Below are 25,421 nucleotides of genomic sequence, written 5' to 3'. Positions count from 1 at the left end.
AGGAGGAGAAAGAGTAAGAGGAGGAAGACCACACTGACCACCAGGATGAAGAAGGTAAGGACAAGGACGAAGAAGAAATGGAGAAATGGCAAAGAAGAAATTCAACAACTAAAAGGCAGTTAAAATATAATAAAATATGGTTTCTAGTAACCAGAAATCTATATTTTGAATGACATTTTTTAGATAAAAATATAATAATAAATAGTGTTTGCAATGATGATATCAATATTTAAAATCTACAATTTCACATTTCTCAGAATACATTTTTTGCTTCCTTGCTTTTATAAATATTATTTTTCCTGATTACATTGTAAACTTCTCAATCTCAGAATTCTTGGGATTAATTATTTTTCTACAACATAAATGTATTAAGGTCGATATTTGAAAGGTTTCCTTGTGTCTCTTTTTTGCTGTATCCATATATTTTCCTTAATACAAATGAAAAAAATCTCCGTATTTAAAATGCATGCCATTTGATGATTTCACCCTTGAACCTCTAACAAAACTCCTATCACACTTCCTTGCTTGTTGATAACTGACTCTTATCTTCCTTTTCCTTTGTTATTTTTTTCTTCTTTTTGTTCTTTTCTTTCCATTTATCTTTTAGATGTAAGTCAGCCATCATGCATACTGTCTTCAATTAAGGTATGCATAGCTCATCTTTCCCTTCTACCCTTTGGTACAGTGACATTTATATCTTCATTTCACTTCTCTCATAGACCTTAGAGTATTTCTCTGAAATATTCAAATTCAATTCCAATCCTAAATTCAAAAATTTAATACTGTATACCAAATAAGTCCCCTTAATGTCCTAACTCTTATTATATAAACTTTTCCAATATAACTCATCAGGTGATTACTGAAAGTTGATAATTAACATAAATGAAATGTGGATCTAGAGGAGAGGGATAAAGATGGAGGGATAAGAGGACATGGAGCGCACTTCCCCCTCATAAACACATCAAAAATACATCTACATGTGGAACAATTCTTATGGAAAACTAACTAGAAACTGGCAGAAGAAGGCTATAATAAAGAGTCCCACTTAACCTGGTAAGATGGGAAAAAACAAAAAGCATTGGGTTAAGACCTGTGCCATTGGGAGGAGTCTAGGAGGAAAAGGAGGTGTACATGGGCAGAGACTGTCACTCTGGGGAGTGAGCAGATTGTGCTATAGACTTGGCATCTCACTGCTGGGGTCTTAAGTGGAGAAGACAAACCCCTGACTGCTGGGAGAACTGCTGAGATAGATATAAGGGCCAGGGAAGCCTAGACACCACTAAAAAGGAGTGAGTGGGTGCTAACTTGCCAACGGACAGGGCAGAGAGACCTCTGCACTAGCAGCTGCCACCTTGCCACACTCCCTAATCTGAGCCAGGCAAACACCCTGGACAATCTTACTCCATGCCATGGGTTGGCATGAGATCTAGGCCAGCTGGGTCTTATGAAAAGACTTGATCTAGCAACACAGAGAAGCTCAGGGGGCCTGGGGTGTGGGCTGGATGGGGTGGTGACAGTCATCATTGGTGCTTACCCAAACAGAGCCACAGAGGCAACCCAGACCTCTAGTGGCAGCACAGCCACTTGAAACTCCATGAACAACACACTAAGGTCCCTACTACCCACTGAGCAAATGTTCTAGCCCCTCCCTGTCTTTGCCATGGACTGGTGCTGGATCTGCGGCAGACAGGTCTTGAGAGAAGACTCAATTTGGGGACACAGAGAAAGCTCAGGGGCCTGGGGTTTTGTCCAGGTGTAGCAGCAGTAACCAGTTTTGGCACTTACTTAAAGAATTCCCCAGAAGCAGCCCAGACTTAAGACCACAGCAGAGCCACTTTAATTCCTGCAACCACAACAGCCCCACCCCCAGTCTCAGCCTAGCCAATGTGCACCACAATCTTGCACCAGATATGGGACAAGGACAACAGGGGAAAAGATGTGACCTTGGCAGCACTTGAGCAGAGCTGCATATACCTACACAGACAGCATATCAGACCTTTGGGAGCACATGAGCCTCACTTACTTCAGCACTCCCCTCCTTGGCAGCAAAGGCCCTAGTATGGCTAGAGGGAAAAACACATACTTAAAAGGAACAGAGTCTACTTGAGCCCAATGCTCAGGGCTTCAGCAACAGGAGAACAGGCCCCACCCCTGACAGTGTAGCAAAAGCCACAGAGCAGAGAGGAAGTCCTGTGTAGGCAAAACTCCTTCAACACAGAGCACACCAACAATAAAAGTGATAGTGGCCAGCACACCATGAGGAAAGACACAGATGCTGTCCATGTCATATCCAGCTCTCACACCAAATACATTGAGCACATGCACTCTACACAGATATGATACCACATAAAAAGCACCCTTTCAAGACCACAATAGAAAAATTTTCTCCGAAATTCATAGAGACAATAAAATTAAGTAAAATGAAAAGGCAGAGGAACTACACCTAAATGACACAGAAGAATACAAAAGTGATTTGGAAGATAGAATAATGGAAATCACACAATCAGAAAACAGAAAGGAAGACAAATTAAAAAAAAAATAGAAAGTAACATATAAGATCTAGGGGGTTACAAAAGAAGAAGAGAGAAAGAAAGGGATTGAACATGTGCTTGAAGAAATTATGGCTGAAAATATCCCAAACTTAAAGAAAGAAGCATATCCAGGTACAAGAAGCACAAAATGTCCTAAACGAGATGAACCCAAACAGACCCATACCAAGACATATCATCACTAAAATAGCAAAAGTTACAGATACAGAGAATTCTACAGGCAACAAGAGAAAAACAGTCATGTACAAAGGAATCAGCTGATTTCTCTGCAGAAACTTTGCAGGTCAAAGGGAATGGCATGATTTATTCAAAATCGTGAAAGGGAAAAACCTGAAACCTAGGATAATCTACCCAACAGGATTATCATTTAGAATAGGAAGAAATTGACAATAATACAACAATAGCAGGGAATTTACCACACCACTGTCATCAAAAGACAGATCATCCAGATAGAAAATCAATAAGGCAACAAATGTCCTAAATGACACAAAAAACCAGTTGGACTTAATATCTCCAGGACACTATGTCCTAAAAAGAGCCGAATACACATTCTTTTCAAGCATGCTGGAAGATTCTCCTGGATAGACCACATACCAGGTCACAAAACAAGCCTCAACAAATTTAAGAGGATAGAAATTACATCTAGCATATTTTCCAATGAAGATGGCAAAAATGAAACCAATTACAGAAAGCAAAATGAGAAATAAAAACCAAACAGGTGGAAACTAAACATTCTACTAAAATAACGGTTAAAAAGGGTTAATGATAAAAACAAAAAGGAAATCAGAAAATACCTCAATACACACGAAAATGAAAGCACAACTATACAAAATCTATAGGATGCAGCAAAAGTATTTCTAAGGAGAAAGTTTATAGCAATGCAGACCTTCTTGATGAAACAATAAAAATCTCAAGTAAACAACCTAACCTACAACCTAAAACAATTAGAAAAAAAGAAGAACAAACAGAGCCCAAAGTCAGCAGAAGAAAGAAAATAATAAAGATCAGAGAAGAAATAAATAAAATAAAGATAAAAAAAGCTATAGAATAAAATAAATGAAAACAAGAGCTGATTTTCTGAAAATATAAACAAAATTGATAAACCTTTAGCCAAGTTCACCATGAAGAAAAAGAGAGAGGACACTAATAAACAAAATAAGATGTGAAAGAAAAGAAATAGCAACCAATATATCAGAGATACAAAATATCATGGGAACACTATGAACAGATATATGCCAACAAATTGGACAACCAAGAAGAAATGGACAAATTTCTAGAAAGATTCAGCCTGGCAACACTGAGTTAAGAAGAAGCAGACACTTTGAACAGGTCAATCAGGGGAAGTGAAATAGAATCTATTAAAACAAAACAAAACAAACAAAAGAAAAACTCCCTGCAAACAAAAATCCAGGACCAGATGGCTTCACTGGGGAATTCTACCAAACATATAAAGCAGAGATAATACCTATCTTCCTAAGACTATTTAAAAAAATTGAAGAGAAGGAAACACTCCCAAATTCATTTTACAAGACCACCATTACCGTATTAAAACCAGACAAAGAAACTACACACCAAAAGAAGTAAACGACACACCAAAATATTTGAGGAATATAGGTGCAAAAATCCTCAACACAATATTAACAACCAAATCCAACAATACAAAAAGGATCATATATCATGATCAAGTTGGATTTATTCCAGGGATACAAGGTTGGTTCAGTATTCACAAATTAATCAATGTGATACACCACATTAACAAAATGACAGATAAAAACACATGATCATCTCAATAGAAGCAGAAAATCATTTGACAAAATTCAAAATTCATTTATGATAAAAATTCTCAACAAAGTGAGCATAGAGGGAACATATCTTAACATAATAAAGGCCATGGGGCTTCCCTGGTGGTGCAGTGGTTGAGAGTCCACCTGCCGATGCAGGGGACATGGGTTCGTGCCCTGGTCCGGGAAGATCCCATATGTCACGCAGCGACTGGACCCATGAGCCGTGGCCGCTAAGCCTGTGCGTCCAGAGCCTGTGCTCCACAACGGGAAAGGCCACAACAGTGAGAGGCCCGCATACCACAAAAAAATAAATAAATAAATAAATAAATAATAGAGGCCATATACGACAAACCCATAGCCAAGATAATACCCAAGGATGAATAGCTGAAAACCTTCCCACTAAATTCAAGAACAAGACAGGGACCCCACTCTTGCTGTTTCCATTCAATATAGAAATCAATCATTAATGTATATTGTTCTCCCCAGTGTGTGTGGGCATCACCCAATCTGTTGAGAGCCTGGATAGAACATATGTGGAGAAATGAGGAATTTACCCCTTTTTTCCTGCTTTACTGCTTGAAGTGGGTCATCTCATCTTCTGCTCTTGGAGTGGGATTTACACAATTAACTACCTTAGTTCTCAGGCCTTCAGACTTGGAATGAATTACATGGGACTTCTCAGCCTCCATAATCACCTGAGTGAATTCCTCATAATGCATGAGTGTGTGTGTGTGTGTGTGTGTGTGTGTGTGTGTGTGTGTGTGTGTGTATTTTGTTTCTCTGGAGAATCCTAAGACAGTTACCTAACCAGACCTCTTTGTGAGTAAAGCTGAAATATGTAGTCATTACTGAACAACTGTGTGTACAGGTAAATATTCACTTAAATGGAAAAAGCACAGGGCAACTTGAAAATTAAATTTAAAGTATATTTAGGGATCTCAGATAAGAGCAGTCATTGCATCCTTTAAGGAAGAAAAACATGATACAATACAATTAGGCAAAAATAAGCAAGAATAGTTTGTATAAAGAAGTAAAGATTAGAAATAACTTAAGTGAACGCTACCATCACTCAAAATGTATTCAAATTTAAAAGAAAGGCTAAAATATTGTCTGTACACTCTGAGCAATAACAGATAAAAATTATGAAAGAACCATTTGTGATAAAGAGATCTGAGGGACTATAATATTACTTCAACATCCCATATGTGTTTTTTGTTTTGTTTAGTTTTTTGTTTTTTATTATTTTTGGCTGCATTGGGTCTTCATTGCTGTGTGTGGGCTTTCTCTAGTTGTGGTGAGTGGGGTCTACTCTTCGTTGTGGTGCATGGGCTTCTCATTACGGTGACTTCTCTTTTTGTGGAGCACGGGCTCTAGGTGCATGAGCTTCAGTAGTTGTGGCACTAGGCACACGAGCTTCAGTAGTTGTGGCATGTGGGTTCAGTATTTATGGCTCACAGGCTCTAGAGCGCAGGCTCAGTAGTTGTGGTGCACAGGCTTAGCAACTCTGCGGCATGTGGGATCTTCCTGGACCAGAGATCGAACCCATGTCCCCTGCACTGGCAAGCAGATTCTCAACCACTGCAGGACCAGGGAAGTCTCCCCATACATGTTTTAAAAGAAGGTAGACATCTTATATTTATTTATTTATTTTAATTTTTAATAAATTTTTATTTGAGATAATATCAACAAAAAGCTGCAGAAATAAATGTAGTACAAACATCCATATACCCTTCTTTTATCTAAATTTACCTATTGTTAACATTTATCCCATTTGCTTTGTCATTTGTGCCATCTATCTATATAGCTATAACCATACCTACTTATATGGAATTTTTTCTGTACTATTGGAGGGTAAGTTATATACCCATCATGGTCCTTTATCCCTAAGTAGTTTAGTGTATATTTCCTAGGAGTAGGGATATTTTCATCCATAACCACATCACAGTTATCAACCTGATAAGTTTATACTGACACAATATTTTCATCAATCTACTCTCCATATATAATGTCTTTAAAGGACTTTACTCCCCTTCAATGCAGGATTCAGTTGAGGGTCAGGTACTGCCTTTAATCATCATGTCTCTTTAGCCTTCTTTAATTTGGAGCATTTCCACAGTCTTTCCCTATCTTTTTTTTAAAAAAAATTTATATCTTTATTGCAGTATAATTGCTTAACAGTGCTGTGTTAATTTCTGCTATAAAACAAAGTGTATCATCTATATGTATACATATATCCACATACCCCCTCCTTCTTGAAACTCCCTCCCACCCTCCCTATCCCACCTCTCTAGGTGGTCACAAAACACTGAGTTGATCTCCCTGCGCTATGCAGCTGCTATTTATTTTACATTTGGTAGTGTATATATTTCAATGCTACTCTCTCACTTCATCCCAGCTTCCTCTACATCCCCCCCCCACCATGTACTCAAGTCCATTATCTTCATCTGCATCTTTATTCCTGTCCTGCCACTAGGTTCATCAGTACCATTTTTTTAGATTCCATACATATGTGTTAGCATACGGTAATTGTTTTTCTCTTTCGGACTTACTTCACGCTGTATGACAAACACTGTATGACACCTCGCTACAAATAACTCAATTTAGTTTTTCTTATGGCTGAGAAATATTCCATTGTATATATTGCCACATCTCAATTATCCATTCATCTGTCAATGGACAGTTAGTTTGCTTCAGTGTCCTGGCTACCATAAATGGTGATGCAATGAACATTGTGGTACATGTCTCTTTTTGAATTATGGTTTTCTCAGGGTATATGCCCCATAGTGGGATTGTTGGGTTATATGGTAGTTTTATTTTTAGTTTTTTAAGGATCCTCCGTACTGTTCTCCATAATGCTGTATCAACTTACATTCCCACCAATGGTGCAAGAGGTTTCCTTTTACGTACACATTTTCCAGAATTTATTGTTTGTAGATTTTTTGATGATGGACATTCTGACCAGTGTGAAGTGATACTGCATTGTGATTTTGATTTGCAATTCTCTAATGATTGGTGATGTTGAGCATCTTTTCATGGGTTTGTTGCCAAACTGTATATCTTCTTTGGAGAAATGTCTATTGAGGTCTTCTGCCCAATTTTGGATTAGCCTTTTTATTTGTTTTGATATTGAGCTGCATGAGCTACTTGTATATTTTGGAGATTAATCCTTTGTCAGTTGCTTTGTTTGCAAATATTTTCTCCAATTCTGAGGGCTCCTTTTTCATCTTGTTTATGTTTTCCTTTGCTGTACAAAAGCTTTTAAGTTCCATTAGGTCCCATTTATTTATTTTTGTTTTTATTTCCATTATTCTAGGAGAGGGTCAAAAAGGTTCTTACTGTGATTTATGTCATATAATGTTCTGCCTATGTCTTCCTCTAAGAGTTTTATAGTGTCTGTCCCTACATGTATGTCATTAATCCACTTTGAGTTTATTTTTGTGTATGTTGTTAAGCAGTGTCCTAATTTCATTCTTTTACATGTAGCTTTCCAGTTTTCCCAGCACCGCTTATTGAAGAGACTGTGTTTTCTCCATTGTATATTCTTGTCTCCTTTGTCAAAGATAAGGTGACCATATGTGTGTGGGTGTATCTATGGGCTTTCTCTCCTGTTCCATTGATCTATATTTCTGTCTTTTTGCCAGTACCATACTGTCTTGATTACTGTAGTTTGTAGTATAGTCTGAAGTCAGGGAGCCGGATTCCTCCAGCTCTGTTTTTCTTTCTCAAGATTGCTTTGGCTATTAGGGGTCTTTTGTGTTTACATACAAATTGTAAAATTTTTTGTTCTAGTTCTGTGAAAAATGTCATTGGTAGTTTGTTAGGGATTGCATGAATCTGTAGATTGCTTTAGGCAGTATAGTCACTTTCAAAATATTGATTCTTCCAATCCAAGAACATGGTATATCTCTCCATCTGTTTGTATCATTTTTAATTTCTTTCATCAGTGTCATATGGTTTCTGCATACCAGTCATTTGTCTCCTTAGGTTGGTCTGTAAATAGGTATTTTATTCTTTTTGTCGCAGTGATAAAGGGGGGTATTTCCTTAATTTCTCTTTCTGAGTTTTCATTGTTAGTGTATAGTAATGCAAGAGATTTTTGTGCATTAATTTTGTATCCTGCTACTTTACCAAATTCATTGATTTGCTCTAGTAGTTTTATGGTGGCATCTTTAGGATTCTCTATGTATAATATGTCATCTGCAAATGGTGACAGTTTTATTCTTCTTTTCCAATTTGTATTCTTTTATTTCTTTTGCTTCTCTGATTGCCATGGTTAAAACTTTCAAAACTGTGTTGAATAACAGTGATGAGAGTGGACACCCTTTTCTTGTTCCTGATCTTAGAAGAAAAGGTTTCAGGTTTTCAGCACTGAGAATGAAGTTGGCTGTGGGTTTGTCATATATGGTCTTAATTATATTGAGGTAGGTTCCCTCTAGGCCCACTTTCTGGAGAGTTTTCATCATAAATTGGTGTTGAATGTTTTCAAAAGCGTTTTCTGCATCTTTTGAGATGATCATATGGTTTTTATTCTTCAGTTTGTTCATATGGTGTATCACACTGATTGATTTGCAAATATTCAAGAATCTTTGCATTCCTGGGGTAAAACCAACTTGATCATTCTGTATGATCCTTTTAACGTGCCATCAGAGTATATTTGCTAGTATTTTGTTGTAGATTTCTGTATCTATGTTCATAAGTGATATTAACCTGTAGACTTCTTTTTCTGTGACATCATTGTCTGGTTTTGGTATCAGGGTGATTGTCACTCATAGAATGAGTTTAGGAGTGTTACTCCCTCTGCTATATTTTGGAAGAGTTTGAGAAGGAGAGGTGTTAGATCTTCTCTAAATGTTTGATAGCATTCACCTGTGAAGCCATCTGGTCCTGAGATTTTTTTTTGTTGGAAGATTTTTAATTGCATTTTCAATTTCAATACTTGTGAGTTGTCTGTTCATATTTTCTATTTCCTCCTGGTTCAGCCTTGGAAGGTTGTACTTTTCTAAGAATTTATCCATTTCTGCCACGTTGTCCATTTTACTGTCATAGAGTTGCTTGTAGTAATCTCTCATGATCCTTTGTATTTCTGCAGCGTCAGTTATTACTTTTCCATTTTTTTTTCTAATTCTGTTGATATGAGTTTTCCACCTTTTTGTCCTGATGAGTCTGGCTAATGTTTTATGAATCTTTTTTATCTTCACAAAGAGCCAGCTTTAGTTTTATTGATCTTTGCTATTGTTTTCTTCATTTCTATTTCATTTATTTCTGATCTGATCTTTATGATTTCTTTCTTTCTGCTAACTTTGGGTTTTGTTGTTGTTTTTGTCATTCTTCTTTTCTAATTGTTTTAAGTGTAAGATTAGGTTGTTTTTTTCAGATTTTTCTTCTTTCCTAAGGTAAGATTGTAATGCTATAAACTTCCCTCTAAGAACTACTTTTGTTTCAACGCATACGTTTTGGTTCGTCCTATTTTTTTTTTTAACATCTTTATTGCAGTACAATTCCTTTGCAATGGTTTGTTAGTTTCTCCTTTACAACAAAGTGAATCAGCTATACATATATCCCCATATCTCCCTCTTGCGTCTCCCTCTCACCCTCCCTATCCCACCCCACTAGGTGGTCACAAAGCACCAAGCTGATCTCCCTGTGCTATGAGGCTGCTTCCCACTAGCTATCTATTTTACATTTGGTAGTGTATATATGTCCATGCCACTCTCTCACTTCATCCCAGCTTACTCTTCCCACTCCCCGTGTCCTTAAGTCCATTCACTATGTCTGTGTCTTTATTCCTGTCCTGCCCCTAGGTACTTCAGAACCTTTTTGTTGTTGTTGTTAGATTCCATGTATATGTGTTACCATATGGTATTTGTATTTCTCTTTCTGACTTACTTCACACTGTGTGACAGACTCTAGGTCCATTACCTCAATACAAATATCTCAATTTTGTTTCTTTTTATTATTAATATTCCATTGTATATATGTACCACGTCACCTTAATCCATTCATCTGTTGATGGGTACTTAGGTTGCTTCCATGTCCTGGCTATTGTAAATAGAGCTGCAATGAACATTTTGATACATGACTCTTTTTGAATTATGGTTTTCTCAGGGTACATGCAAAGTAGTGGGGTTGCTGGCTCATATGGTAGTTCTATTTTTAGTTTTTTTTAAGAAACCTCCATACTGTTCTCCATAATGGCTGTATCAGTTTACATTCCCACCAACAGTGCAAAAGTGTTCCCTTTTCTCCACACCCTCTCCAGCATTTATTGTTTCTAGATTTTTTGATGATGGCCATTCTGACTGGTGTGAGGTGACTCATTGACTCATTGCAGTTTTGATTTGCATTTCTCTAATGATTAGTTATGTTCAGCATCCTTTCATGTGTTTCTTGGCAATCTGTATAATTTCTTTGGAGAAATGTCTATTTAGGTCTTCTGCTCATTTTGGGATTGGGTTGTTTGTTTTTTGATATTGAGCTGCATGAGCTGCTTGTAAATTCTGGAAATTAACCCTTTGTCAGTGTTTCATTTGCAAATATTTTTTTCCCATTCTGAGAGTTGTCTTTTCATCCTGTTTATGTTTTTCTTTGCTGTGCAAAAGCTTTTAAGTTGCATTAGGTCCAATTTGTTTATTTTTGTTTTTATTTCCATTTCTCTAGGAGGTGGGTCAAAAAGGATCTTTCTGTGATTTATGTCATAGAGTGTCCTGCCTATGTTTTCCTCTAAGAGTTCAACAGTGTCTAGCCTTACATTTAGGTCTTTAATACATTTTGAGTTTATTTTTGTGTATGGTGTTAGGGAGTGTTCTAATTTCATTCTTTAACATGTAGCTGTCCAGTTTTCCCAGCCCCACTTCTTGAAGAGGCTGTCTTTTCTCCATTGTATACTTTTCCCTACTTTATCAAAAACAAGGTGACCATATGTTTATCTCTGAGCTTTCTGTCCTGTCCATTGATCTATATTTCTGTTTTTGTGCCAGTACCATACTGTCTTGGTTACTGTAGCTTGGTAATATAGTCTGAAATCAGGGATCCTGATTTCTCCAGCTCCATTTTTCTTTCTCAAGATTGCTTTGGCTATTCGGTGTCTTTTTTGTTTCCATACAAATTTTGCTTTTCTTTTGTTCTAGTTCTGTGAAAAATGCCGTGGGTAATTTGATAAGGATTGCATTGAATCAATAGATTGCTTTGGGTAGTATAGTCATTTTCACAATATTGATTCTTCCAATTCAAGAACATGGTATATCTCCCCATCTGTTCATATCATCTTTAATTTCTTTCGTCAGTGTCTTATAGTTTTCTGCATACAGGTCTTCTGTCCCATTAGGTAGGTTTATCCATAGGATTTTATTCATTTTGTTGCAATTGTTCCCTATGTTCTCTTTCATTTTGCATCATTATTGTATAGTAATGCAAGAGATTTCTATTCATTAATTTAGTATTTGCTATTTTATCAAATTCCTTGATTAGCTCTAGCAGTTTACTGGTAGCATCTTTAGGATTCTCTATGTATATTATATTGTCATCTGCAAACAGTGACAGCTTTACTTCTTCTTTTTCTGTTTGGATTCATTTTATTTCTTTATCTTTTCTGTTTGCTGTGGCTAAAACTTCCAAAACTATGTTGAATAATAGTGGTGAAAATGGACAACCTTGTCTTCTTCCTGATCTTAGAGGAAATGGTTTCAGTTTTTATCCATTGAGAATGATGTTGGCTGTGTGTTTTTCATATATGACCTTTATTATGTTGAGATAAGTTCCCTCTATGCCTACTTTCTGGAGTGTTTTTATTATAAATGGGTGTTGAATTTTATCAAAAGCTTTTTCTGTATCTATTGAGATGATCATATGTTTTTTCTCCTTCATTTTGTTAAAATACTTTATCACATTGATTGATTTACATATATTGAAGAAACCTTGCATTCCTGGGATAAACCCCTCTTGATAATGGTGCAGGATCCTTTTAGTGTGCTGTTGGATTCTGTTTGCTAGTATTTTGTTAAGGATTTTTGCATCTATATTCATCAGTGATATTGGCCTGTAGTTTTCTTTGCTCGTGACCTCTTTGTGTGCTTTTGGTATCAGTGTGATGATGGGTTCGAAGAATGAGTTTGGAAATGTTCCTCCCTCTGCTATATTTTGGAAGAGTTTGAGAAGGATGGGTGTTACCTGTTCTCTAAATGTTTGATACAATTCTTCAATGAAGCCCTCTTGTCCTGGGCTTTTGTTTGTAAGAAGATTTTAAATCACAGTCTCAATTTCAGTGCTTGTGATTGGTCCGTTTATATTTTATATTTCTTCCTGGTTCAATCTCCGAAGGTGTGCTTTTCCAAGATATTGGCCATTTCTTCCAGGTTGTCTATTTTATTGGCATATAGTTGCTTGTAGTAATCTCTCATAATCCTTTGTATTTCTGCAGTGTCAGTTGTTACTTCTCCTTTTTCATTTCTAATTCTGTTGAGTCTTCTCCATTTTCTTCTGGATGGTCTGGCTAATACTTTATCAACTTTGTTTATCTTCTCAAAGAACCAGCTTTTAGTTTTATTGATCTTTGCAACTGTTTCCTTCATTTCTTTTTCATTTATTTCTGATCTGACCTTTATGATTTCTTTCTTTCTGCTAACTTTGTTTTTTTTGTTGTTGTTGTTCTTGTTTCTCTAATTGCTTTAAGTGTAAGTTCAGGTTGTTTATTTGACATGTTTCTTGTTTTTTGAGGTAGTATTGTATTGCTATAAACTTCCCTCTTAGAACTGCTTTTGCTGCAACCCATAAATTTGGGTGTTTGTCTTTTAATTGTCATTTGTTTCTTGGTATTTTTTGATTTCCTCTTTGATTTCTCCAGTGATTTCTTGGTTACTTAGTACTGCATTGTTTAGACTCCATGTGTTTCAATTTTTTACAGTTTTTTTTTCCTGTAATTGATACCTAGTCTTATAGCACTGTGGTTGGAAATGATACTTGATAGGTTTCAATTTTCTTAAATTTACCAAGGCTTGACTTATGATCTACCCTGAAGAATGTTCCATGAGCACTTGAGAAGAAAGTGTATTCTCTTTATTTTGGAGTGGATGTCTTAGAAATATCAGTTAAGTCCAACTTATTTAATGTTCTTTTAAAGCTTGTGTTTTCTCATTTATCTTCATTTTGGATGATCTGTCCATTTGTGAAAGTGGGGTATTAAAGTCCCCTACTATGATTGTATTACTGTTGGTTCCCCTTTTATGGCCTTTCGCATTTGCCTTATGTATTGACGTGCTCCTATGTTGGGTGCATAAATATTTACAACTGTTATATCTTCTTCTTGGATTGATCCCTTGAACATTATGTAGTGTCCTTCTTTGTCTCTTTTAATAGTCTTTATTTTAAAGTCTATATTTTCTGATTTGAGAATTTCTACTGCAGCTTCCTTTTGATTCCCATTTGCATGGAATATCTTTTTCCATCCCCTCACCTTCTGGCTTTTTGTGTCCCTGGGTCCACAGTGGGCCTCTTGTAGACAGCATATATACAGGTCTTGCTTCTGTATCCATTCAGCCTCTCTACGTCTTTTGGTTGCAGCACTTTATCCGTTTAGATTTAAGGTAATTATAGATATGTTTGTTTCTCTTACCATTTTCTTAATTGTTTGGAGTTTGTTATTGTAGGTCTTTTCCTTCTCTTGTGTTTCCTGCCTAGAGAAGTTCTTTTAGCATTTGTTGTAAAGCTGGTTTGATGGTGTTGAATTTTAGCTTTTACTTGTCTGTAAAATTTTTAAATTCTCCATCGAATCTGAATGAGATCCTTTCTGGGTATAGTAATCTTGGTTGAGGGTTTTTCCCTTTCTTCACTTTAAATATGTCTTGCCACCCCCTTCTGGCTTGCAGAGTTTCTGTTAAAAGATCAACTGTTAACCTTATTGGGATTCCCTTATATGTTATTTGTTGTTTTTCCATGCTGCTTTTAATATGTTTTCTTTGTATTTAATTTTTGATAGTTTGATTTATATGTGTTGGCATGTTTCTCCTTGGGTTTATCCTTAATGGGACTCTCTGCACTTCCTGTATTTGATTGACTATTTCCTTCCCATATTAGGGAAGTTTGCAACTATAACCTCTTCAAATATTTTCTCAGTCCCTTTCTATTTCTCTTCTTCTTCTGGGACCCCTATAATTTGAATGTTGCTGTGTTTAATATTGTCCCAGAGGACTCTGAGACTTTCCTCAATTCTTTTCATTCTTTTTTCTTTATTCTACCCTGTTGTAGTTATTTCCACTATTTTATCTTCCAGGTCACTTATCCATTCTTCTGCTTCATTTATTCTGCTATTGATTCCTTCTAGAGAATTTAGTTTCATTTATTGTGTTGTTCATCATTGTTTGTTTGCTCTTTAGGTCCTGTTAAATGTTTCTTGTATTTTTTCCATTCCATTTCCAAGATTGTGGATCATCTTTACTATCATTACTCTGAATTATTTTTCAGGTAGGCTGCCTATTTCCTCTTCATTTGTTTTCTCTGATGGGTTTTTACTCTACTCCTTCATCTGCTGTGTGTTTCTCTCTCTTCTCATTTTGCTTAACTTACTGTGTTTGGGTTCTCCTTTTCACAGGCTGCATGTTCATAGTTCCCATTCTTTTTGGTGTCTGCCCTCATTGGCTAAGGTTGGTTCAGTGGGTTGTGAGGCATTCTGGTGGAGGGGACTGGTGCCTGTGTTCTGGTGGATGAGGCTGGATCTTTTCTTTCTGGTGGGCTGGACCACATCTGGTGGTGTGTTTTGGGGTGCCTGTGACCTTATTATGATTTTAGGCAGCCTCTCTCTAATAGGTGGTGTTGTGTTCCTGTTTTGATAGTTGTTTGGCATATGGTGTCCAGCAATGTAACTTGCTGATCATTCAGTGGAGCTGGTTTTTCACGTTGAGATGGAGATTTCTGGGAGAGTTTTCACTGTTTGATATTATGTGAAGTTGGGAGGGGTCTGGTAGATCAATGTCCTGAACTCAGCTCTCCCACCTCAGAAACACAGGCCTGGCACCCGTTGGGGGCACCAAGACCCTGTCAGCCACACAGCTCAGAAGAAAAGTGAGAAAAATGAAAGAAAGAAGGAAAAAATAAAATAAAATTTCAAAATAAAAATTATTAAAAATAATTTAAAAATTAAGTATGAAAAAAAGCAAAAAAGGAAAAAGAAAGAAAGAAAGAAGAGAGCAACTAACCCAGAAAACAAATCCACAATGATAACAAGTGCTAAAAAAAAAAAAAAAAAAAAAAAAGACAGATGGAACTATAGCACAAATGGTAAAAGCAAAGCTATATAGACAAAAATCACACAAAGAAGCATACACATACACACTCTCAAAAAGAGAAAAAGGAAAAACAAACAAACAAAATATATATATATATGTATGTATATAAGCAAAAAGGAAGACAGCAACCAAATCAATAAAAAACACTACCAATGATTATAAACTCTGAATTCCAAACTACGATAAACATAAACCAGAAACAAATTAGATGCAGAGAGCAAACCCCAAGTATACCATTGCTCCCAAAGTCCAGTGCTTCTATTTTGGGATGATTTCTTCTATATTCAGATATTCCACAGATGCAGGATACATCAAGTTGATTGTGGAGATTTAATCCGCTGTTCCTGAGGTTGCTGGGAGAGATTTCCCTTTCTCTGTTTTATTCACACAGCTCCTGGGGTTCAGCTTTGGATTTGGCCCCTCTTCTGTGTGTAGGTTGCCTGAGGACATCTGTTCTTCTCTCAGAGAGAATGGGATTAAAGTAGCAGCTGATTAGCATGCTCTGGCTCACTCATGCCTGTGGGGGGAAGGAAGAGGTATCCTATGCATTGTGAGCCTGCAGCAGCAGAGGCCAGCATGGTGTTGCAACAGCCTGAGGTGCACCATGTGTTCTCCTGGGGAAGTTGGCCCTGGATCACGGCACCCTGGCAGTGGCGGGCTGCACACACTCCCAGGAGGGGAGGTGTGGATAGTGGCCTCTTCTTGCACACAGTATTCTTGGTGGCTGTAGCAGCAGACTTAGCATTTCATGCCCATCTCTGGTGTCCACATTGATAGATGTGGCTCGCACCCATTTCTGGATCTCATTTAGGCAGTGCTCTGAATCCCCTCTCCTCACGCACCCAGAAAGAATTGTCTCTTGCCTCTTAGGCAGTTCCAGAATTTTTCCAGGACTCCCTTCCAGCTAGCTGTAGCACACTATCCCCATTTAGGCTTTGTTCATGCAGCCAACCTCAGTGTTCTCCCTGGGATCTGAACTCCAAAGCTGGAACCTCAGCTCCCAGCCCCCACCAGCCCCGGCAGGTGAGCAGACAATCCTCTCAGGCTGGTGAGTGCTGGTCAGCACTGATCCTTTGTGCAGGAATCTCTCTGTTTTGCCCTCCGCACACCTGTTTCTGCACTCTCCTCTGTAGCTCCAAGGCTTCCAACCCCCTCACCCACACCCTGTCTCTGCCAGTGCAGGGGTTTCCTAGTGTGTGGAAATTTCCTCCTTCACAGCTCCCTCCCAGAGGTAGAGGTCCCATCCCTATTCTTTTGTCTATGTTTTTTTAATTTTTCTTTTGTGTCACCAAGTATGTGCAGAGTTTCTTGCCTTTGGGGAAGTCTGAAGTCTTCTGCCAGCATTCAGTAGGTGTTCTGTAGGAGTTGTTCCATATATAGATGTATTTCTGATGTATTTGTGGGGAGGAAGATCATCTCCACATCTTACTCCTCTGCCATCTAGAAGATCTCCCCTGGGTCTTCATTTTTTTTCATTGTCATTTGTTTCTACATATATATTTTTTTAATTTTCTCTTTGATTTTTTTCAGTGATCTCTTGGTTACTTAGTAGCATATTTTTTAACCTCCATGTGTTTGTATTTTTTATAATTTTTTTCCTGTAATTGATATCTAGTCTCATAGCATTGTTGTTGGAAAAGATAATTGGTACAATTTCAATTTCTTAAGTTTACCGAGCCTTGATTTGTGACCCAAGATATGATCTATGCTAGAGAATATTCCATGTGCACTTGAGAACAAAGTGCATTCTGTTGTTTTTGAATGGAATGTCCTATAGCTATCAATTAAGTCCATCTGGTCTAATGTGTCATTTAAGGCTTGTGTTTCCTCATTTATTTTCATTTTGGATAATCTGTCCATTGGTGTAAGTGGGATGTTAAAGTCCCCTGCTATTATTGTGTTACTGTCATTTGCACCTTTTGTGGCTGTTAGCATTTTCCTTATATATTGAGGTGCTCCTATGCTAAGTGCATATATTCTTACAACTGTTTTATATTCTTCTTGGATTGATCCCTTGATCATTAAGTAGTGTTCTTCTTGGTCTCTTGCAATGGTCTTTATTTTAAAGTATATTTTGTGTGATATGAGTGTTACTACTCCAGCTTTCCTTTCATTTCCATTTGCATGGAATATCTTTTTCCATCCCCTCCCTTTCAGTTTGTATGTGTCCCTAGTTCTGAAGTGGGTCTCTTGGAGATAGCATATATATGGGTCTTGTTTTGATATCCATTCAACCAGTCTGTGTCTTTTGGTTGCAATATTTAATCCATTTACATTTAAGGTAATTATCTATAGTAAGTTCCTATTACCATATTTTTAATTATTTTGGGCTTGTTTTTTTGGGTCTTTCCCATCTCTTGTTTTTCCAGACTACGGAAGTTCCTTTAGAATTTGTTGTAAAGCTGGTTTATTGGCACTGAATGCTCTTAACTTTTGCTTGTGTGTATAGTTTTTAATTTCTCCATTGAATCTGAATGAGATCCTTGCTGGGTAGAATAATACTGGTTGTAGGTTTTTCTCTTTCATCACTTTAAATATGTCCTGCCATTCTCTTTTGGCTTGCAGAGTTTTTGCTGAAAGAGCAGCTGTTAACCTTATGGGGATCCCCTTGTATGTTATTTGTTGGTTTTCCCCTGCTGCTTTTAATATTTTTTCTTTGTATTTAATTTTTTAAAGCTTGATTAATATGTGTCTTGGCATATTTCTCCTTGGGTTTATCCTGTATGGGACTCTCAATGCGTCCTGAACTTGATTGCCTATTTCCTTTCCCATGTTAAGGAAGTATTCAACTATAATCTCTTCAAATATTTTCTCAGTCCCTTTCTTGTTCTCTTCTTTGGACCCATATAATTCAAATGTTGGTGCATTTAATGTTGTCCCAGAGGCCTCTGTGACTGTCCTCAATTCTTTTCATTCTTTTTTCTTTACTCAGCTCTGTGGCAGTTATTTCCACTATTCTATCTTCCAGGCCACTTATCCATTCTTCTGCTTCAGTTATTCTGTTCTTGATTCCTTCTAGAGTATTTTTAATTTTATTTATTATGTTGCTCATCATTGTTGGTTTGCTGTTTGTTTCTTCTAAGTCCTTGTTCAACGTTTCTTATATTTTCTCCAATCTATCTCTGAGACTTTGGATCATCTTTACTATCATTACTCTGATTTCTTTTTGAGATAGATTGCCTATTTCCTTTTCATTTCTTTGTTCTAATGGGTGTTTACCTTGCTCCTTCATCTGCTGCATAGTTCTCTGTCTTCTCATTTTGTTTAACTTACTGTTTGGTGTCTGATTTTTACAGGCTGCATGTTTATAGTTCCTCTTATTTCTGGTGTCTGCCCCCAGTGGGTGAGGTTGGTTCAATGGCTTGTGTAGTCTTCCTTATGGGGGGGGACTGTTGCCTGTGGTCTGGTAGGTGGGGCTGGATCTTGTCCTTATGATGGGCAGGTCTTCATCCAGTGGTGTGTTTTTGGCTGTCTGTGAACTTAGTATGACTTTAGGCAGCCTGTCTGCTAATGGGTGGGATTTTGTTCCTGTCTTGTTAGTTGTTTGGCATGGGGCACCCAGCACTGCCACTTGGTGGTTGTTTGGTGGAACTGGGTCTTAGTGTTGAGAAGGATATCTCTGGGAGAGCTTTTACCAATTAATATTACATGGGGTCAGAGGTCTCTGGTGGTCCAACATCTTGGAGTCAGCTCTTTCACCTCAGAGACTCATGCCCAACACCCAGCCAGAGGATCAAGACCCTGACAGCCACATGGCACAGAAAAAAAGGTAGAAAGAAAGTTAACAGACAGAACCACAAAACAAATGTTAAAAGCAAAACTAAACAGACAAAATCACTCACAAAATCATACACACACACACTCACACACACACACACACATACACACACAAAAGCAAACAGACAGATCCTCAAGACAAATGGTAAAAGCAAAACTAAACAGACAAAATCACACAAAGAAACATAAACATACACACTCACAAAAAGAGAAGAATAGAATCAAAGGAAAAACAAAGGAAGAGAACAAACAAACCAATAAGCAAACTCACAAATGTAAACAAACAATAAAAACTAAACTAAAATGAACAAAAATCCAGAAATAACTCAAATGCAGAAAGCAAACCCCAAGTCCACAGTTGCCCCCAAAGTCCACATCCTCAATTTTGGGAGCAGTCATTGTCTATTCAGGTATTCCACAGATGCAGGTTTACCAAGTCAATTGTGGGAATTTAATCCACTCTCCTGAGACTGCACAGAGTGATTTCCCTTTCTCTTCTTTGTTCACACAGCTCCTGGGATTCAAATTTGGTTTTGGCTCCACCTCTGCATGTAGGCAGCCCTTAGGTGCCTGTTCCCCATCCAGACAAGAGAGTGTTAAAGCAGCAGCTAATTAGGGCTCTCTTGCTCACCCAGGCCAGCGAGAGGTAGGGACATGGTAGTCACGATTGGGATGCAGGGAGTGTCTGCGGTGGCAGAGGCTGGCCTGAAGTTGTAACAGTCTGAGGTATGCCATGTGTTCTCCCAGGAAATTTGGCCCTGGATCACAGTACTGTGGCAGTAGCATGCTCCACAGCCTTCTGGGAGGGTGTTGGTAGTGACCTGTGCTTCCACACAGGACCCTTGGTGGCAGTAGTGGCAGTGGTAGTGGTCCATGCCCACCTATGTGTTATGAGATGATAGCCAGAGCTCATGCCCTTCTCTGGAGTTTGCTTAGATGATTCTCTGCAATCTGTGAGCACATGGAGCAGGAAGCCTCTCTCCTCGCACACCTTGAAACAATGGTCTCTTGTCTCTCTGGCAGGTCTAGACATTTTCCTGACTCCCTCGCAGCTAACTGTGTTGCACTAACCCCCTTCAGGCTGTCTTCATGCAGCCAACCGCAGTCCTCTCCCTGGGGTCTGAGCTACGAAGCCCAAGCCTCAGCTCCCAACCCCCACTCACCCTGGTGGGTGAACAGACAAGGCTCTCAGCCTAGTGAGTGCTGGTCAGCACTGATCCTCTGTGTGGGAGTCTCCACTTTGCCTTCCACACCCCTGTTGCTACACTATCCTCTGAGGCTCCAAAGCTCCACCCCCCATCCCCCCCAGTAAGGGGACTTCCTAGTGTGTGAAAATTGTTCCTCCTTCACAGTTTCATCCCAGAGGTGCAGGACCCATCCCAATTCCTTTGTCTTCTTTTTTTTTCTTTTTTTTTTTTTGCCCTACCCTGGTATCTGGAGCTTTTCTTGCCCTTTTGGAAGTCTGAGGTCTTCTGCCAGCATTCAATAGGTGTTCTGTAGGAGTTGCTCCACTTGTAAATGTATTTTTTATGTATTTGTGGGGAGGAAGATCATGTCCACATCTTACTCCTCTGCCATCTTGAAAGTCCTCTCTCGACACCTTATATTTAAATAAAGAGAAGCTGAGTTTTTCCCTCTATCATAATCATGAGTTTTTAGCTGGAAAGTACACACTAAGTGAAAAGCAAGGAAAATAAATCTTCACCTAACCATATCTAGTGAAATTGCAAGCCATCAAGGATAAAAAAAGAATTATTAAAACTTCTAAAGAGGAAATATAGATTATCTAAAGAAAACAAAGTAGACAATAAAATAATAGCTTCAAATTGTTGAAGGAAAAACAGCAAAATTGTAGTACAACTGAGCAGGTACAACCTTCTTTGATAGCTTCCAATCAACGGACTTCATGAAAGAAATGTTTGAAGATTTACTTCACCAATAAGAAAATGTAAACACAGGCAATAAGTGAGATGAAAGAATATATAGTAAGCAAATACACTGCAAAATATCTGAACATTTGTTGTAGGAATTTCATCTGTTACTTCAAAACATTTAAATAACATTGTGGCTAAAATTCTCCATAACTGAAATAGTTTTCTATTGCTGCTCTAACAAATTCTACAAATTTAGTGGCTTAAAACACTAAATATATTATTTTACAATTCTGTTGATCAGAAATTTATTGTCTTGTTGGACTAAATTCAAGATGTAGTGGGTCTGTGCTATTTTCTAGAGGCTTTAGGGGACAATTCATTTCCTAGTCATTTGGATTGTTGCCAGAATTTAATTCCCTTAAGTTGAGGACTAAGGTCACCACAGTTTTTGCTGGCTGTCACCTCAGCACCGTTTCTGACATTTAGGCCGGTAATTCCTTTGCTTGTGCTCCCCTTCCTCCATCTTCAAAGTCAATGATGGCTTGTTGAATTCTCACATTACGTTGCTCTGACCTACTCCAAAGTCTATTTATATCTGACTTCTCCCTTCTTACTTTCTCTTCTATTTTCAAAGAACTCATGTGATTATATTCAATCCACCTCAATAATCTAAAATAATTTCCCTGTTTTAAGGAGGTGATTAATAACTTTTATTGCAGCTTCATTCTGGTATCTGATACTGAACAGCTATTTACTGAATGATGAAGGTGATAGCAGTCAATGATTTTGGAATTAAAACCATGAAAATAAACATAATCTAGAGTGTGATCGGTAGCAAAGTGTCATTCCTCACAAAAAAGTGCCAAGATTCTTGACTAAAAGAAAACAAAGTAATTGATTATAAATCATGAATAAATAAAAACTCATGAGTTCTTAGAGATGAAACTTGTGCAATATATTCTAATAGTGGGTACATGAACCTATATCATTACATCAAAAACAGTGAATCAATGATTTCAATTAAAATAATCATTTTAGGAAGTTGGAGGATCACAAGGTGTAATGCAAAATGTGAATAAAATTCAACAATATTACAAATGTAAACTGAAGGGAGTAGGGAAAATAGGTGCTGGCTTAAGCAACTTTGGAAATGAGTGGAGTCTGTAAGACTAATGGCAAATAACTTGACACAAGCACTATATTCTAGTTGATAAAGTTGTGTTGCACAGGAATAATAGTTAATAATTCTGATACTATATTTGTATATTGGACATGAATGTTAAGTTAAAGGATGGTGTGAAGTTTTCTGGAGTGGGAATTTATAGATAATCAGATAATCAAGGGAAGGAGATATCAAGGGAAAGAGGCTAGAATGATATGTGTGATGACAGATTAGAGTTAGAGACATTAGGATGAACTCACATAGTGTAATATAGACAGTGTTGGAGACATAAATAAACTTGTGTAGTTACGTGTTAATAAGTGTGTTGGTGTATATACATATATTTTTACTTTGTTGGTCACACTGGAAACAATGACACTGTAGTAGTAACAACACTCCTTTGGCTTCTAATAATATTCTCCATAAAATAAACTAGAAGTAGCTGATTCTAAGCTTGGTACAGAAAATAGAGAAGATGAACTTTGTAGTTCCAGAAACTAAGGAAGTGCTCAAAACACAAATACACACTACCCCCCTACCCAATGAAGGAGTTATGTCAAGGGGACAAAGAAGCCAGATGAAAACCTACCAATAGATAAAGCTGGAATAAATTGAGCAACAAATTAAGTATTTTACTGCATTTTATTATAACCTAAAATATAAAATAAATTCCATGAGTCCCTACTGATATAAATAATTGAATAAATGAATGAATGAATGAATGAATAAATAGGGAAAAGATACAAGTCTCATCTTCAGATGAATTCCAAACAAGTTATGTAGATATTCCACCCTTAATGAGAGGGGAACTTAATTCCCCACTATGAACAGTGACCAAGAGCACAGAATAAAAAGGGGGAAGGAAAAGAGTAATTTTACAATGGGGAAACATTACAAACACTATTTCTGCCATGATTAAGGTCAATATCAGCAGTAATAAGTAATATTAAGCAGTATGTAATATTAAACTTAATAGGATATGTTGAAAATAGCACTTTGCCTTTGTGGTCGTTCACCTGCAAACTCATAACACCAGTATAATCACTATTAAACATCAGATAAATTCAAATTGAGGGTCATTCAGTAAAATATCTGGTCAGTAAGGCTCAAAGCTGTCAAGGCCATCAAAAACAAGGAAAGTCTGTGAAGCTGTCACAAGCAATAGGAGGCTAAGGGAAATAGTGAATAATATGCTGTGGTACATAGGATGGGATTCTAGACAGAAAAAATACATTAGGTAAATACTAAGGATATGTAAATAAATTACAAGCTTCAGCTGATAATGTGTCAGGGTTGGTTCATTAATTATATCAAATATACCATGATAATTTACTATGTTAACAATAGGGGAAATTGAGTGTGTGATTTCTGTTGGGAGGGGACAAGAAGCTTCAAACAATCCTTATAGAAAAAGCTCCAAAAATATGAGTCCATATACATAAAAGAGTATTACAAACAAAATATGTTATAGAAACATAGAAGGAATAGGCAACAAAAATATCAAAATACATAATAAGTATAAATACAGATAGAAGTTATTGAAGATAAGACAAATGAACACCAGACTATCAAAATGACCAGAGACTATGGAAGAGAAACAAATGTAACTTTTATTAATAAAAAATAATAATACTTTTAACTAGACTTCAATGGAATTATTTAATTGATTAAACATATCTGAATAGAAACTTTAATATGAAGAGATAGATCTGAGGAAATTACACATAAAATATTACAGATAGACATAAATAGAATGTAGGAAAGATGAAAATAAGATTCATGGAGATAGAGTGAAAAATTTTGATACACGTTTTGTTTATAGAAAGAGAAAATACTGGAGAGGAAAATCAATACTTATATAATTTCTATAATTTATTATGAAAGACACAAATAGCCAGATTTATACAGAAGATGTAAAAGCATATGAATCCAACTATGACCTTTTGGGGTAAAACTACAGAACACAAAATTTAAAGCAAAAACCTTAAAAACAATCAAAAGAAAACAAACATTACCAAAAGAATAATAAATACTAAACTGACATTACACTGTGACATGTATGTTTAATCCCAATCACATAGTGATAGTTTAACTTCCTTAAGTCTACAGATGTTACTTTACAGTATTAAAATACTAAAGAAGACAAGCAATCACGTAATTCCCTGTTAAGATATAATTTGATGATGCTCAATATATTTTCTATGACAAATCTCACTTAAATAGAGATAGATAGCAACTTGCTCACTTATAAAGAGTATCCACTGAATAGATTTTAAATAATATATATGTGTCTATACACACATATATATACATAACGGGAAAAGTTTAGATTCACTTTATTTATAATTCAGTAGTAAGACATGAATAGGTTTTATTACTGTTATTCTTTAGTACTGTATGAGAGAGTATAATCAATGCAATAAAATTAAACAGAAACAAGAGAGACAAATTTTGTAACAGGGTAGATAAACCTATTTTTCTTTGCAGATGCTGTACACAGAAATAAATTAACCAAAACATTGTGTTAATAAAAGAGCTCAACATAGTTGAGATAAATATATATATATATACACACACACACACACATGCATATATATATTCTCAATAAAATAGTAACATTTTTCTATCACAGTAACAAATATAATGGAAAAATAATCTATTCACAATACAAATAATCACTGTTTAGAGTTTAGAAATTGATCTTATAATAAAGCCTGTTAGTTTTATAGAAAATATTATATTTCAATTATAAAAAAGTGTAAATGATGGAAATAAATGAATATATCTATTTTGTCAATGGCAGAATGATATAATATAATAAAATATTATATAACTCAAAAGTAATAACAAATATAGTACAATTCCAATTAAAATCCCTATTACATGGTTTCAGACTGATTCTAAAAGTTATGTTTGTAGAATTTCAAATAAGAATTATATAACTTTGGCCAAGAATAATAAAGTGAGGAGAGCTTATTTAATGTTGTAGAACATATGAA

This window comes from Stenella coeruleoalba, assembly GCF_951394435.1.
Source record: "Stenella coeruleoalba genome assembly, chromosome: 18".
Classification (NCBI taxonomy): Eukaryota; Metazoa; Chordata; class Mammalia; order Artiodactyla; family Delphinidae; genus Stenella; species Stenella coeruleoalba.
Note: the sequence above shows the minus strand (reverse complement) of the source record.